Raw genomic sequence first — 18275 nt, forward strand, 5'->3', positions numbered from 1 at the left:
GCGAAAATAACGGCCCGGCAAATTCCAAGGTCGTTATTTGCGCCCTGGTTCGCTAACGGGAACCGTAAGGTACGTTTGGTCCGACCAAAAGTACCTTATGGGACCCGTTGGGGGACGTCGGAATAGGGCGCAAAGGGATTACCGGCACCGGTGTCCTTACCGGTGCCCAGTATACCTTTGTGCCAAGGTCAGAATGAGGCCCATTATCTAAATGTTTACTACTGCAGAGAACAGATGCAGTTTTATGTAGCCGTCTTAGAGGTTTCATCTTTCTTGGCTTTGGTGGGTATAGAGAAACCCTTCATGACATCATGAAATATGTGATTGGATGGGGATATCCTAAACATAACTAAGGGGCTTTACTCACACACTTGCTCACAAGTCTGATTCAGGTTTTCAGGGAGGTTATCAGAAAATGTGTAACTGCTGGAGGCATGACGGAGGAGTCTCATTGTCCAGGCCTTTTTTTTTGTTTATATACATATAACATGGTCAGGGACATCTTCGGAGAATCTGATCATGTGCCACGCGTGACTACACTCAGGGTGTTTTGGGGCACCTTTCACTTTAGGATGGTGATTCGGGTTTCCTAGCAAGGTCATCAAGCACAGCATTTAACTGGGGCCATTACAGCTTTCAGAACAATCTCGCTGTCAACAAAAGCAAATCTAAAAAAAAAAAAAAAGAATGGTCGTTATACAGGTCACAAGAAGAATCAGTGTTTCCATTAGCCAGATGCAGTAAAAATCCTTTGGGAAGAAATAGAAACACACCAAAACTGTCTGGGGAAAATCCTGTACATGCTGCAGAAGGGCTGCAACACGTTTCATTGATGTGTTCTCTGTTTAATCATTTGAGAAATGTCAGCATACCTGTGCTAAAGGAATTTTCAATGTAAATGCGGCAATCGCAGTTTTATTGGGAGATATTTATACCAATGTTACTAGAATAATGGATGGTTTCTAGCGGGCGCATGGAAAGTCAGGACACAATCCTTACTTGAACATAGAAAAGACTGGGATTTGACCAAAGAGCCGGGACTGGCATGTTTGTCTTTGAGAGTAGAATGCGTGCATCGATTTGTATTTGCATTTGTATTTAGTTTATTAGTAAAACGCAACCAGGCCAGAAGGCATACGGGCGCATAATCTTAACATACAACGTTGCAATTACAGTACAAGACAAATGGGTGAGGCCAGCTCCCTCTGTTACAGAAGGATACAGTGTGGGACTGGCGTTGCAACAATACATCGTAAATATATTACAATACAAGAATATACATTGCTGAGCAGGGTGCCAGGAGGAACTGGAGTCCCAGTAAAACAACAAACCAACCCTACTGTGAAGAAGTAATGACTGCAGGGCGTTAGACAACCTAACCATGAAGCAGTAAATGAGATATTCTGAGTGAGGAGCCACGATTTCGTTTTATTCTTGAAAGCATGGAAGGGAGTTCCAGAGCGTTGTAGCCAGTACAGGGAAGCTCACCCCTCCGGCTTTTTGAAGTTTGAATCTGGGCAGGGAGAGGCTGTGTATTTGTGCAGATCTCATGGGTCGAGGAGACGTGTGGAGAGTGAGATGGTTAGATAAGTAGGTGGGGGCTTTGTTGCTGAGTCATTTATGTGTCAGCGCTAGTGTTTTTAGGGAGATTCTGTGTTTGACTGCTCAAGCCAGGCAGACACAGATGGCAGAGGACTCAAGGTTAGGTCTTGAGGAGAGGAGGGCAATCTCATGGCCCCTAGACCTCTCCTCCAGGACGACCACTTTTCAAGAATGGTGTGATCGAATGGGAACGAGAATAGTATCCAACTCTTTTTCCATTTTATGATTCTGTCCATTATTCCTGATACACTTATGATATATTGAAATACGCATGTTTATGTTAATTGGTTTAAGTTTATACCTGTAAAACTGTATCTTTGTGGTTTATGATATGATATTCTATTTATATCGCGCTCATACACAAGTGTTTCAGAGCATGACCAGGCAAAGGGAGGGGTACAAGGGAGGACAAAAAAACAATCTTACTAGGCCCAGTGACATTAAGAGCATGCAAGTGCAGGGAAAAGGGGAAAGTGCATGGAGGGGGGAGAAATGGAAAGTGCGAAAAAGAGGAGTGAACAGAATAAATAATAAGTAAAATAAATAAATAAATAAATATATAAAGGTGATAAACAGTAGTAGTGCAGCCAGCAAGTGGAAAAGTGCTGGGTAAATCAGATAGGGTATATCTGATAAGTGCAGAAGAAAAGAGGGTGGGGGACTGTATGGGCACAGATACAGTCCCCAGTGCAAGGGGTGGCCCGGAGGCAGTGCAGGAGGGTGGCAGGGTGACCAGATACCTGGGCCCGAAGGACAGAGGGTGACCAGGTGCATGGTGCCGGGAGATCAAGGCAGTTCAGCAGGGGAGAAGAGTGGCAAAGCCAGAAGCAAAGAGGAAGGTCTTGATCTGTTTCCGGAACGGAGATGGTTTTCCTCAAATTTCAAGATGGCAGGGAGGACCCAGACAAAGATCTACCCCCAGCTCGTTTCTTTGAAAAACAACTGACCCTGAGGGAGTTTGAGGTAGAGGAGCGAAGGGCTCAAGAGGGGAGGTATTTATGCAGGGATAGTGGAAGGTATTTGTTAAACACTGCATGTTACACATCCACTTTATGGTGCTTGAATGTCGTAGACAATGTTATTCCAATATATTTGCTTATTATTATATTTTTCATGCTTTTACAAAGGGATCGTTGAGCCCAAACCTGAGCACTATCACTCACCTCGCTTTTAACGTTTAATACTCATCAGGGGAGGTGAGAACATTATTCTTTTCTTTTAGTGAAATTGTTTATTAGATTTTCAGAATGATGCAAACACTGAAGCAGAAACAAAAAGCAAGAATGTAGAAATTTGAGAACAACGTATCAACAACAGTCAATCAACCATATATATATATATATATATATATATATATATATATATATATATATATATATATATATATATATATATAAATATATATATACATTTTAGACAACAAAGGCAGTCTCCTTCTTTTAAATGAGCTAGTCAAGATTAAACATAGCTGTGATAAGGCCATGCTTTCAAAAACTCAGAGTTCAATTGGTCTACAGTAACTATTAGAGGATTTGCAAATGGCCTGTGACTCTGAAGGGATCAATGTGGCTGACCATGCCCCAATCTTTCCTGGCTTTTAGAAGCAACTGCATGTTAGAAAAGCGATGTTTTTTCAGTAGCAAAGAACAAGTCAACTTAAACGTGTATTATAGAGACAAACAATCAAGAGCAAAATAGGCTGAAAAACATATTGCCTCCTTTGCTAACCTATGTCACATTAACGTGAACAATTCATGCCTATTGCTCAATATATATATGCAGGTATATAGCTTTTAATATAACCTGTCATTTCTATACCCAACATTTTAAATGTTTCGTAATGCTGTAAATACAAGAGGACACTATAATTATATCAACCCGTAAACAGTGAAAGTATGATGCTACACTTACCAGGATGCAAACATCTGGTTTGAACATAGGTTGCAGCCTTGTTAAACTCACTACAGTGCCTGACTGTCAAGTCGCAGTTGGTTAATGTGCCTGCCAATTTAAAGTGTACGCTACTTGAAGGAAACAGGCTCACGTACTCGGTTAGGGTCTTCCAGCAGTTATAAAACAATTACTATTAATTAAGCTTATAGTAGCTTATCGTAGCACATTTTAATAACACCATTGCTGGTGTGGCAGAAACCACTCTATAAATCAGTACTGGAAAACCCAATCATATAGACTTTTGTAAAGTGAATAGATGTTCTCTTTTGCCAGGTTTTGTCATCAAATGCTCAGGTACCTGCAGAATACATCAGTTATTAACATCATAACCTAGTTAGTCATATTGTATGCCAGGTATTCCCATCAAATGTTGACAGTAACAACAATAAGTGCTGTAATTTGCAGCTACTCATGAGAGACGGAGGTCTCATTGCAGAAAATGAAATGTATTTATTTTTGTGTGAGTTATTCTGCAATAAGTGGTGGATTATGTTAAAAACCTTTTTCCACTCGAACAAGTCAAATAACTATAACCATTTATGTTTATTCTCATTTAAATAGATCATTGCTAATATCAGCACAAACAAAATCAATGATCTATAATAGAGCTTCATTAAACTAACCAATAATGCGTACTGTTACAGTGACATTTCACTACAGTTCATCACGTGATCTGCAGTCTCAATACACTCAATAACAGTGCATAATGTTTCAGTGGTTCGAATTCGGCAGTATACCTCTTACATAACATCAAATGATATTGGCACAATTTCACAACAATCTTGAAGTGAGACCCTACAATTATGTACACCACTCTGGTACATAAGTATCATGATTGACCCATTTTAACCCTTAAAAACATGTCAATACAGCATATTCATTCATTATAACCTACTAACGGTCAAGTTGAAATTCGAATTTAAATTAAAGTGCAATATAACATAACATTTACTATCATTTCATGCAATGACTATTAGTCTCCACAACTATAAAAATAAATTCTCCATTAGGTGAATTAGTTATAGAGATTATGCATTCCTATCTTATTTTAATAAATTTCACAAGCCAAGGAGGGATTTTTCAAATTTGGTTATAATACAATATAGTGGCATAGCTACACTAGAAAACAATGGCAGGGGTAATTATCTGACTACCTGCCCCATATAGTGAGTCAGACTTTAAAAAAACAATCTATCACCTCCCTGCAAGTAGACAGGAAACATGAGCCATGGTGGCCAGGTAAGATTTACAAAGATTTACAAAGATGATTAGCTTGTCAAGGATTTGCCCTCTTATCACAACAAAGATTTCACCAAAAAATATAACAATATTCTATTTCAACACCCTTTCTTCAGCTGTACCCCATGGTAAGAATAGAATAAAAAGGAGTAAACTGGTGGGCAAACAATAAAATATACATGTATTATGTTTGAATACAAGTTTGTTTTATAAAATAATGCATAGTCCTTAAAAATCAAATTGTGAGCATGAGTGATTACCTTAAAATGGGTAAACTTTTATCTCACTTTACTATGAAAGGGTTGAGAGTGTCAAACTTCTTAACATTCAGGACAATTAGAATGAGCGCAAAGCAAGTCTACTAGCCATCAATCTTAAACACCATACTCGCAAAGGGGCAGTATTCCCATCAAATACCCTGCGTTAATGGAATATTTTGGTTATTTCTATCAAATGCTATATACTGGTATCATTTTGTATGTGTCCTTATATTAATCAGAGTCTGCCATTTCTATGGACCCCTGGCACTATTGGTTGTTGCAAAAGAATGTTTGGTTTGTGTTAGTAGGAGGAGAGAGCAGGGGAAGCTTGGTTTACGGCTAAGGTGATGCATGCAAATTGAAAGGGAGCAAACTATGTGTGCAGCCTGAGCATCTACATGTGTTGTTGTGCTGCCCAGGGGGAGGAGATGCACAGCCTATTCTTGTTGTGAGGTCTACTACTAAGGTATGTGTTTGGGGTAGTGCTGCTTAGTATATTGTGGGAAGTTTTCGAGAGTTACAAGACATCTGGTGGTTGGTCAATTAGTGCCTTTACACTCAATTATGGGGTTCCATGGTATCCCAGAAAGGTATGTGCATTACGGTATGTGGCAATATAATGATATGGATTGATTTCTTTTTAAAAATATTATCTTCATACTCAAATCACATACATGCACTCAGACCACTGTCAGGAAATACCATCAAATTCCCCAGTCATCACAACACAATGAGTGAGTCCAACGATAAGCAAAAGAATGCACACCATTGACAGGTACTACCATTAATTGTTTAGTCCTTCTCATCATCTGAAGCAATTGCCTTTTTATGCACAGATCATTACAAAATTGTGAGGTATTGCAAACAGATTCCGAGCCCTTCATCCCATTGACAGGGACGATATATGAATGCTCAGACACTCATATAATAACCAGGGATATATATCTGGATTTGTGACAATGGTGCACAACATGGATAACATATTTCAAGAATTCTTTAGCATGTGCCTTTAATATATTTTAAGAAGGGGGCGCTGTTGTGCTTGACAGAGTATGGCTGCCTGATAAGGAGCTCAGTGTTGGGCAACTACATCCTTAAGAATATCTACAGCTGTGCTGTCTCGGCAGAGACTGGTGGTCATAGCTTGAGATCCTATCCAGCTGTCATCTAAATTCTGGATCGCGATATTGCACCGTTCTGAAGTTATTGCTGCCCTTGTGAGACCGGGATGCAATGTCTCCCTGATCTTCCTTTTGCTTCCAGTGTGGTCTATCTCCTGCGTGCTGTGGTCCCGCGGCTTCTGGGCATGCTGTGGGGGAGGGTCTGGCGACTGTTGGCCTGTGCTCAGCTGGCTCCGGGGGAAGAGGCCAACCAACACCCTTCCTGGAGTGTGGCTGAAGCGCAGCACCTAATCCACCATCCCTAGGACCCGCTGATCATATTCAGCCCTTGGGCAGGACTCACCATATACCTGCAATTTTCTACAAAGAAACAGCCATTGCTCCTCCCCCATATCCACCAACTGACTGTCACCCTGGCAGCAGGGGTGTTGTAGCTCCCACTTTAATTCGTGGGGGGACAGAGTCCAGTCAGACACGGCTGGGTTCTACTGAAGTCACAAATAAAGCTTGCTCTGATACCATCATCAGTCTTGCTCGACAGCTGACCCTGGTTCTTCTTGGGCGACCTTATACCTAGGAGCTGCACAGAGGGTCTAATTGATTTGCTTGGATCCTTTACCCTTTTCTAATATACATTGGTCCCATCTCGTGCAACCTATCTGGGTGGGCTACACCTACATATTTGTAACTGTACGTGCTTATGTCGCCCAACGACGGTTGATGCCACAACGTAGCTCTTCTTTGAGGCCCTGGATAGATGACCTTGCAAATCCTGCTGATACCCAATGTTGCATAGACTACTGTTTCAACACCTTAACAACTGTATACAAGTTGATTTGCATCTTCCCCCCTGCTTAAGTGGTCCACAGCCGCCCTGGCTCTGACTTCGAGCACACCTACACATCCTGTGAAACTCTGCACATACCTCCCTCTTGGGACCCCACTTGCTGAGCCCTTGCACAGGATCTGCACGCTGGTCTTTCAGACCCCGCTGGCCCCTGACCTAGCGCCTGCTTTGACGTATACTGCAAACCCGGCCCGGATATGCTCACCACAACCAGACACACGATCAATACACCATCCAGGAACGGAGATCTCCATCTGCTTTTCCCTGGCCATTCGCTTTAGCATTGTCCTTCAACTTTTGCGACACACATGCTCTGGGTGGCCATCCTGGCTCTCTTTATTCGGCTTGTTCGCTGACCGTGGACTCTGCTGAAACCATGACAAAAGGGACCGGCAAAAAACAAAGCTCAATCAACATGTTCGCGAAGACTATATACAAGTCATCTGAAGCAACTCCGGAGCCTGAGCCTACCACATCAACACTTCTTGAATATGAGTCCCAGAAGATGATGGAATTCATGCGGAACGGGTTTACCACTCACCATTCTAAACTTGATGATATATATGGGACCATATCATCAATCAAAGCCCACATGGAGAAGACTGATGGCCAGGTCATGAAGGTCGAGTCTAGGGTGGGTACTGCGGGAGATGACATAGCTGCCCTCCGATCGGAGGTCACCACATTATCCAGACAGGTGCTTGAGGTCACCAAGAAGAATGATGATCTTGAATCTCGCTCAAGGCGCAACAATCTCTGCATCATTAGAGTCCCTGAAGATAGAATCGATGGCCCCATGGAGGACTATGTTGAATGCACATTACTTTTGCTGCTGGACTCCCTGAAGCTCTCACCACAATTTGCATTAGAGTGGGCCCATCGTGCCCTGACGGCAAAAACAAAGCCGGGTGCGCCCCCGCGCCCCATCATTGCAAGGGCCAATGGAGAACTCTTCCTGGGATCCTCCAGGTTCCCAACCCCTTATATTCTGATTTCTCTGTATCCGTTCAACAGAAACGCAAGACCTTTCTAGCAGCCAAGAAAAGATTGTGAGAACTGGGGTCAAATACTCTATGCTGTATCCAGCCAAACTTCGGATTGAACACTCTAATCACGTTTTTTTCTTCACTATTCCGGAAGAGCCCTCCAAATTTATTGATGAGCATTTCCCCGGCTGACCATACCTAACCTGGTTACCTCGACTTTACTACTTACATCACTGGGAAGAATGTGTCTGGCCCAAGAGGCCCCTGAGCCTTGTTGTCAACAGCTCTCCATTCTAAACCTTGCACAGAATGCGTACCACTATTCTTTCATTGTGTATCTCATATTGCACTTTGACCATCTGTCTTGTCTGTTACATGCGTTACGTACCATAGCAATCCTTAATTTTTTCCCAGCTCAGTGGCATCGCCGCTCAATCCGGTGCACAAGCCCCCAGGCCTAGATGCCGTTGTTTTTGGTTTTGTTAGATGGGAGTTGGGTTTTCACTCCTCTGATTGGGAGAGGGCTCTGGGTGGGGGTGGAAGGGGTTGGGAGTTATGGAAATAAATGCTTGACACAAAAAGTAGAAGAGGAGTATAAGATTATGCCAAGATATATGTACTTTGTAAACAGACATGTTTGCTATTTTCTGGTCCCAGACCCCCGTCTATGGATCCAACATCTAGCAATGCCCATGTATTTTGTTTTCCTTGATGGCTGATAACGATCTGGTTTGCATCAGTTGGAATGTAAGGGGACTCGCCAACTACATGAACATGAGGAATATACAGTTATATGTTGAACAACATGCTGTAAAACAGCTTTTTTTACAGGAGACAAATGCTCGAGCTGAGGGTTGTGCAAGATGTGCAAAGTTATGGAGCCCCCAAAGACACTACACTGATTACTCCACTCAAAATGTGGGTGTCATGATTCTGATTCACAAGAGTATTAAGTTTCATCACATTGTGTCCCACATAGACCCCTTTGGGCATTACGTCCTACTCTACGGCTTACTACGCAATAAAGAGGTAGGGTTACTTAATATCTGCAGGCCCAACATAGATGACCCTGAGTTCTATATGCACCTAGCTTCCCTGGTTGCAGGATTTTGCCTGCTAACGATCCTCTGGGGAGGGAATTTCAATACGATCCTTGACGTGGACAGGGATCGGTTGGCCTCCAAGCCCCGCCAACTTTCCAGGGCTTGTAAAGTAATTATAGATGCTCAGTCTCAATTGGTGGTCTCAGATGCATGGTGACTGGAGCATCCCAATTCCCGAAGATACTCCTGTTATTCTTCAGTGCACGATTCACACTCCAGGATCCATAGGTGGCTCACATCAGACTTACTTATTAGGAATATCACACACATGTCAATCCTCCCCAGGACACACTCAGACCACTCCCCATCTCACTTAGCTGGGGTGCAGACCACAATAGAACTCGATCATGGAGAATGAAACCGCAGTCACTATCGGACATAGCCTTTAATGCGGACCTGGAATCTGCTATAGATGACTATTTTGCACTAAATCCTGGTTTGAACAGCGCACAAGCCACCCTCTGGGAATAGTTCAAATCCTACATTAGGGGCATAGCCATATCCAAAGAATCAGGGATTCTCAGAGTGATCCGGAGGGACATCTCAAAGAGCAAAGCAGCACTCTCCTCCCTTGAGGCCCAATACTCCCAGTCACAGTCCCCCGATACCCTTTCCAATATTGGTATAGAACTAGATACATTTCGCACTCATGCAGAACGTGAAAGGAAATTTCTTGATAACCCTTGTCTTGCTCAGAGGTATGGGGAGGGAGAGCGGCCTGGCCGTGTCTTGGCTAGACTCCTCCACCAGGAGACAGGCTCTCCTCATATCCCGGCCATAGAGAAACCTGATGGCTCCTTGCATTTCTGACGAGTGCTTCAGAAATACAATTTCGGACCCTGTTTCCGGTCCTTGGTCAAATTGTTATATCCGGATCCGATGACTAGGGTCCGCACTGAGGACAGGTGTTCGGCTCCCTTTCGCATAGCTCGTGGCACGAGGCAGGGCTGGCCCTTTTCTCCTTTGATTTTTGCCATAGCCATAGAACCCCTGGTGGATAGGATGCGACAGATCCACTCACACCGGGGTCTGAGATTGTCAGGGACGCAGGACATTATATCCCTATATGAAGATGATGCCTTACTTTTAATTCGTTCACCAGCACACAATCTTGTCCCGGTCCTGGAAGACGTCATCCACTTTGGACAAATATCGGGACTGAAGGTAAACTGTCCTAAATCAGCTCTTTCTCCACTTACTGATGCCACCCTTCCCCCCTAGACCCTATGGGGTTCACCTGGTCACAAACTGAAATCACCTATCTCGTGGCAATGGTCGTCCGACAATCTGATTTAGTGTTTGAGGCTAACTATCAGAAATATTTAACTATGCTTAGCAGGAAATGTCTGGGCTGGGCCAAACTCCCAATTTCCCTGGCCGGCAAGGTCGGTATTTTAAAAATGATTGTGCTCCCTCAACTTCTTTATCGTATCCTTAACCTACCCCTATGGCCCGGTAGAGAATGTTTCCGATCTCTAACCCGCACGATCAACACATTCCTATGACACTCCAGCGCCGTTCGACTTAAACTCGATACATTAACTGCTCCCATGGGTGACGGCGGATTTGGAGCGCCCAACTTTGAGAGATATTGGCTGGTGGCCCAGGCGCAATTCGCATCACATTGGTTTACCATTAAATATCCTCCCCCACATGTTAGGCTTGAGCGGCGTGCAGCGGAGGGGCGGGGCATTTGTTCTTTGGTTCTTTCTCCCCCATGTCTTAAATGTAACCAACTGGATCATGTAGGTACCACATTACTAGCTTTGTCCAAAATATGGACCTTGTCCAACGTTTTTCGCCCTTTTCACAGCAGTTTACCTCTCTGGAATTTCCTCTCGGGAGCCCCCTGTATTCCTCCGTCCATAGTACACCACTGGGCGGCTGCAGGTTTTGTAACCATTCAAGACGTCTTCGACCAAGGTAACTTCCTAGAATGGCCAGACCTACCCGAAGCCCTATGGCGGAAACCATCTATCTAGCTCCAATACTCAGGCCTCCACCGTTTCCTTAAGGGGAGTTATTCAAGTTTTCCCATTATACCTCCTCATGATCCTATATAACAGAAATCCAAAATGCTAATGCTCCCAGAGGGAAGGTTTCCAGATTGTACTCTTTACTACAGTCCAAAGCTACCACCCCATTTGATAAACTTAAACGCTCCTGGGCGGAAGTCCCAGAGGTCGACATGACTGATAAATGCTGGAATCGTATGTGTGCACGATTGCATACATACGATTGGCTCAAATGCACATGGCTCAAATCTTCTGACCAGTAAACCTCGGTGGTGTGACCTCCTCCCAGGGATGACCCTCTGTCTTTTGCCACGATGATGTCATATAGCACAGCCTATTTGTGATCCCTATGGGAAGAACTTTATTTGTGTACTATTTGTAATATTTGTAAACCTCCTTTAGTTCCTCTAGTCCACATGTGTATGTATTGTATTTTTACTCCATGTAGCATTGTAACTAAGCTTTGCACATTCTTGTAACTGCTGCGCCCTGATACCCCCTGATGCCCCTGATACAAATAATAAAACAAACAAACGTACTCACAATATATCATTTAACTCTTGCATTAAACTTATTCAGTTTAAAATTTTACACAGATTTCACTACACCTCACCTAGACTACAGCGCATGTCACTGAATCACTCCCCCAAGTGCCCCAGGTGCGGATCCGAAGAAGCAACTTATATTCACATATTTGGTGCTGCACTGACCTGGCTCAATACTGGGAGGGGATCTGATGTCCTGGACCACAAGATTACCCCGTCCCCACTATAGTGACTTTTTCATGAATTTCCTGGTCTCTTTCGCGATTCCAAAAAGTTGGCAGGCCTCTGAATGCTTATCGCAGCACGTTGTATACTGCTCTGATGGCTCCAGCCCCGCACGCCTACGCATTCACAGTGGCTCAATGCCGTGACATGGGACTCAGACACAGAGGAGGCCTGGCCAGTCCAGCAGCCTCCAATGTCCAAACCTAGGACTATCTGGGCCCCGTTTCGGTTTTACATTTCATCTGTCTCGGCCAATTATGAAGATGGATCAATTTCACCTTCTCCCCCTACCGATGCTTCTACCTGAACTATGGCATTAAGTATTGTGTTATTAGTGTGCCTCAAATGGTGTCTGGTGTGAAGTCCCCTCTGCCTGATTGTTGATACCACATACCAACTGTTTATGACAATACTGTAACTGCCTATTACCATGTATAGCTCACTCTTCTATTAAACACATGGTTGTTTACCTAATCTCTCATAAAGTATTCTTGAGTAGCTTTCTGGTTAGATAGGTCCTCCAATTATGTTTTTATGTTCCATGGCTACGCTATACAAATGAGTTAAAGTAAAGTAAAGTAAATTGATAGACGTATTCACCCAAGCAAAACATGCTTCATGTCAAATGAAAAACCCTGCGTAGTTTTATATCTCTTAAGGTGGAGTGTGAAGAAGGTTATTTTCTACCCTTTACTCCTAACAAAATAATGTGAAATTGAATGACCTATGTAATTTTTTAAAAATATTATTTCACAGAAAGGAAAGGTTTAATTAAGGTTTAATTAAAATGAAGTGTTCATTCTTTTTCTATCTCAAATCTATTCTTGCATGCTGGTGTTTTTTTTTTCAATGAATTTAGATATTGTGCTCTCCAAAATTAAAGTGTATATCCTAAATGCAGGCCTATAGAACCTTTTTTCTTGGCATCTTTGTCCAAAGTAGAAACCAATAACGCTTAACATTTAGAGTTGACTGTCCCCCTAGAATCAGGTTTTATGTGAATCCAATGTTTCTCTCTGAAGCCAAGACTTGTCGCTGGTGTCAAAGAAAATGAACTGAATTACATATTATAAAGTTATGATCAAAATGGGTTGTGCTTCTTTGGAAATGTTTTGCCAACACGCATTGATTATTTGAAAGTTCATATTGGAGAAGATAAACATTTGTGTTTCTGAATAGTTATGTGTACTTGCTTTTATATGAAAACATGAATGGGTGTTTGTGTTCATTCTGAATATAAACATTAGTGAGATAATAGCAGACAGATTGTGTTCCATTTCTGTAGACCAGTTACCTGAATTTGTGTAGAATATTGTGGGTGACTTCCCTAGTATCCAAAGTTACGCAATCACCTTAAAGTTTGATTTATTATGATAAAGAAAACAGAATATACAGATTAAATATAAACTCTTGTTTTGTACCAACATTTTAGGGTGGGATTCTCTTTAAGCGAGCAGTTTGATCATGGGACTTTTCTGTATATAAAGAATTTTCAAAACAATATATTTCATAGACTAAAGTCATTATAATACCACTATCTCTCAATTTCTCCACGGACAGCCTGTTACTCTGGTGTAACTTTTTTTTCTTTTCTAAATTTCGCCCCATCCTCTAACCCTTCCATTAATCCTTCTTTCATCACTCCATTGTACACTTAAAAGCAGGACTAATTGTCCCTTAATTTAATAATGTGAAGACCTATCTGCTCCCCTATTCATGCCTCTTCCATTTACCGTTGTTTTTCTGACTTTTGCTATGCACTTGTGACTCCCTTTCATTAGCACTATTCTGCATACACATTCACATCTTCCTGTCACTTCTGAGATCCAAACCTGCAAAGCAAACATGCACGATGACCTATTACATTTGCCGAATTTCCAGGCCCCAGCCCTACTCCTATTCTAAAAATCATTGCCTTTCTGATTTCTCCTCTTTACTAGACTATGTAAAATGCTCCTAGTTTCCAAACCTAATTACCTCCCTTGCCAATCACCCCTGTAAATACTAATCTATCCTCTAAGCTTTGCTCACACCTCCCTATCGAATTAGCCCCCTGTCTTTGAGAGCTAACCCATTGTGCACACAGTAACCTCCCCCCCGACCCCCAGATGGACTCCTTCCTTATTCAATTCTGCCCTAAGCCTTTTAAAGAATCCCTCTGCTGACCCAACCACCCTGGGAATTTATCATGTGTTTCCCTTTTATCCCATTATTCAAAGGTCCTTGAGCAGGTGGTCTTCTAGACTGTCACTAAGTACCTTGATGATTATGGCCTTAGATTTGCACTTCAACAAGAGTGCAGTCAAGCATGTCTCCAACTTGCTATGTTATACTCACCACTCTAAACTCTCTTCTATGCTCACCCTTTTTGACCTCTCTTCCATCCTTAAACTGCTGACTACTGCTTGTCCCTACTCACTCTCCAGCACATTGGACTTTAAAATATATGCTTCAGTCTGCATTGCCACCTGTCTGAAATGATGCTCCAATAAAGTCTCCTGCAACTTGCAAACTTCTAACCCTACCCCTCACCACTCGTTGCCTCCGAAGATCAGTCTTCAGATGTCTTCTCTTTGTCCTCTTTACCACTGCTTACTACATACATTGGCTTTCACCATCAACTTGTTTCTGATGATATTTAGATCATTTTACTCCTTTTCCTTCATCACATCAGACATCTTGGAAGAGAATTCCAACTCCCTCTCCACTACCTCATCATGAACTCATTGAAATGTATGCCCTTTTTCTCCCAGCTTCCAATGCCATCCCTATCCTATCCTCTTCCTTGTCTTTCCTTCCTCATCCTTTTGCTCTCTCGCCAAAGGCTCACAAACCTGTAAAACCCTCTTTGATAGTGGCCTCCAACTGCAACAGCTCATTACTATCACTGCCTGTCAATTTCTTACCGCTCAGCAAACTTGACTACTGTTCACGACTGCTCCATGGTCTCCACTCTACCGCCTCATCTCTCTAGACAAAGTCCTCAACTTCACTACCCACACACACTACAGATTACCCAGATCCTTTTCCAGTTCTACCTACTGACATACTTCTAGTTGGCTCATCATGCACAAATGCTCACTTTTCAAGTCTGTTCTGGTCTACAAAGCAATCAATGGTCTTATTCCGCAGTACATGGCTTTCAGTATCTCTGTGTAACAACCTTATTCCCTCCACCCCTGCCCTGAACTCAACCTCACTGCTCGATGCCCCATTGTGCCACCTCTTGCTACCACCCTTTCTCTAAAATTGCCCGGCTCCATAGGAATCTGCTGCCCATCACAATCAAATCAATCCTGACTTTGGATCTCTTCAAAACTATGTTTGAAATTCACCTTCTGGGCAAAGATGGAGCTTCTACCAGCCTCTATTCCATCCTCCTTACCTGAGCACATTACTGCCTCCAGAGGTACTTCACAAATTAATTGTGTATATGTATTCAGTAGTCATCTTTAGCCAACTTTTTAAACGCGTGCCTCTGTCCTATTTCCCACTTCGTTCAAACCATCATGAACTGGCTGACCACTGGTACTCACATTTGTGCTACTGTGCATGTACCCTTCCTGTGAATACCTCCTTCATCTGTGTGTGTGTTACTCTCTGAAGGAAGTTGACATCTCTGTTCTTCAAATAAATGCACATGCAAATACAATACTAATAGCTTGATTCCCTGAGCTTGTTGTTTTGCTAACCTTGTCTAAAACACTTTTCCCTTAACGCCCCTAACGGTGGCAAAAAGAAATAACGCCACAAAGCTACTGTACAGATGAATCCATGCAAGACAGCCACATGATTGTTGGAACACTGACTATGTGTGCAAACCACGTACAACACTTAAAAGTTAATTTAATTGCAGAATGAAAATCCAAGGACAGGTGGGTATGATACAGACAAATCCTATAAGACTTTTTAGAAATGTTATAAGCTTAGATGAAGCCTGTCTAGTCTGGAGAAAAAAGATAAACCAGAGAGCCGAGAGACAGCCAATGCAGCTTGAACACACTGTTAAATAATCGTCCAAGGACCATTTACACTGGAATAATGGACAAAGTTATTAAATACATGTCGGTCACTGGCACACACATAATATGCAACTAATTGCATTCCTCGACAAACAACTTTAGGGACCCAAACCATTTAATTATTGGCCGACTTGTTTTGTCTCACTGCTGATCCACATACACAAATAAATCACAACTGGGAAGCATGAACAAATGCATAAAAAAACATGCATACACACGCTTATGCGCTCTATAATATAGGGGACAGTATTCTCTAATTATACATATATATACAAAACTAATTGCCACACCTTGGGAGGACCTAATTCTTATGGTCTCTTTTTACATTTTGTTGTATTATAATTTTCCCTGATGTTTGACTGAATAACGGAAGAAATGTTTATATGAAGAATTGTGGATCCGGATGTTTGTTTTATCTTTTTGATCGCTGAGGAGAGTGCTGCTCACCATTTGTTGAAATGTAAGAATCGCCATTTTTCCAAACATATATATATATATATATATATATATATATATATATATATATATATATATATATATATATATATATGCACATATATGCATGTGCCTGAACATGTAATGTATAAAAGATGTGCATATATATATATATATATATATATATATATATATATATATATATATATATATATATATATATATATATATATGTATAGCGAGGGAGAGGGATCAAACATCAAAATGTAAACTATTGTGCATTCAAATTGTCATTTATCATGCATGAATTCAGTTTTAACAAATGACAGATGCAATAAATATTGTCATCAACCCACAAACAAAATTCAGTATACGTATTATGGACAATGGTGCCAGAGTGAAAAACACGACACATAATTCACGAATAAGTTCACTAGAGAAAATCAGGCGATTCCCTGAGCAGGTCAGATTTGCTGCTTCCGTCTCATTTCTAATTCATATAGCATATTAGAGATTTGCATTTGCACTGAACATATATTGTATGCTCCAATTTTAGGCCTCCTGAATATCAAGAGCCAATCAGAGATGCTCACAGGCATCGCCTTATTTTCTTCATTGGAACTCTTTGTGAATCAGGATCATTGTGATGTATCAGGATAAGAAAAGGATAAGAAAACTTCATCACGGTATTTGGCTGCCATTTGGCTGCAACTGGGTGACTGTGGGTGACTTCATGGCAGAACATATTGCACACAGTCATGCATCATCGGCTTTGCCCACAGTCTCAGCCACATTGAGAAGATTTGCAAACGTCACAAGCAGCCACAAGCTCTCCCCATCACAGGCAGGGATAGAGGTGCACCTGGGACCATGCACACATCCTTAAATCCCCCAGGTGGGATGCTAAATATCCACCACCACCCACAGGGTGGCTCACGCTCTTTATTTCTACTGGCAGCCCATTCATGACTCTACCGTCTATTTTGATTTTGTCACCTTGTCTATGTCGGCTGGTGACACAACAAAGTGCACATAGGTTATTACATATTTGTAAATATTAAGTAACAAAAGAATGTGTTTTGAAAAATAAAATATTGAACGTTTTGTATGCAGTCTGTTATGTTTCAATGTCCCGGAGCGCCCCGCACGTGGGGCTGGCTCCGACACAGTAGGCCGCACGGCCCGTGGCGCAGCGCCAGTTGGCGCACGAACAAACACACACCACACGCTTTGTTGGCTTCGCCCGGAACTGCCTCCCAATGCCGGGGGCGGGGCTTTTATTTGACGGCCCTACGTCACCGCGTAGCGGGACGTAGGGTGGATATAACAGTCCTCCTTTATTTTAAATAAGCTTAACATAGACATAACCAACTTAACAAGAAAAACTCACACTTCTAACACAGCCCCCTTTTCACACTGCACCAGCTCCCCCTTGTACAGGATACCTGGCAACCATATACCAATTACCATGCAAAGTCATTTAGTCTCGCAGGCGGCCTTGTGGCAGTTCTCAGACCATACCGCTTCCCTTGGGGACTGTCCCCGCTCGGCTCAGGGATCTTCTCACCTTCACTGTGCATGTCCCCAATGTCCGGCGTGCTCGCTGATTGCCAGCTGCGGTTCCCTGCGGCTTCCTCCTCGGGGCCCTGCATAGGCTCCTCGATGTCCTGTTGTTGGTTGTTGTCGTCTTGGGGGCACTTGCCATCCGTCCATAGATTGTATGGCACACTCTTGAACCAGGAGGCATTCCTTGTCACTTTCCGGCGTCCCCGTGTCACAGTTATCATGGTCCCCCGCCGGTTGCTGACAGTCCATGGCAGTTCCTCGTACCCGGTGTCCAGCTTGGACTTTGTGGGGTTTCGTAGCATGATGACTTGGTCACCCACTTGATGATCTGACTGCCTTGCCCCTCTTTTGTCGCT

The 18275-nt window shown here is 42.6% G+C and overlaps 1 protein-coding gene across 6 annotated transcripts in view; it reads right to left on the reverse strand.

Annotated features, from left to right (window-relative positions):
* The window catches only part of HTR2C (5-hydroxytryptamine receptor 2C), a 4576123-nt gene that overhangs the window by 1849088 nt on the left and 2708760 nt on the right, over positions 1–18275 (reverse strand). The gene's annotated exons all lie outside the window — the stretch shown is intronic.

The sequence above is a fragment of the Ambystoma mexicanum genome, chromosome 5p (genome assembly GCF_040938575.1).
Source record: "Ambystoma mexicanum isolate Mex_15411 chromosome 5p, UKY_AmexF1_1, whole genome shotgun sequence".
Lineage (NCBI taxonomy): Eukaryota > Metazoa > Chordata > Amphibia > Caudata > Ambystomatidae > Ambystoma > Ambystoma mexicanum.